Below are 305 nucleotides of genomic sequence, written 5' to 3'. Positions count from 1 at the left end.
TGAGGGACTTCTGTTGTAGCTACAGCCTTAAGAATTGATATTTTGAGATATTTAAGAGAATCCCTTTAACGGAGGTAAGTAAGGTCGAGCTCCAGAGAGGGATTCAGTAGAGGCCCTTGGTATCCAATTTCTGGGAGAAGCCCAGCGTCCTGCTCTCGCTGAGTCAGAGCCGGGTGGGGTTCTCAGGACACCCAGCAGAGCTCCTGCCCGAGTTTGGGTTCGGATGCACGGCCACAGACCGGGCTCCTTTCACCCCCGCGGCGTGAGGGGAACTGCCGGCCCCGCCCGGGCCCTTCCCCAGGCCC

Source organism: Geospiza fortis, unplaced genomic scaffold (genome assembly GCF_000277835.1).
Source record: "Geospiza fortis unplaced genomic scaffold, GeoFor_1.0 scaffold897, whole genome shotgun sequence".
NCBI lineage: Eukaryota > Metazoa > Chordata > Aves > Passeriformes > Thraupidae > Geospiza > Geospiza fortis.
Note: the sequence above shows the minus strand (reverse complement) of the source record.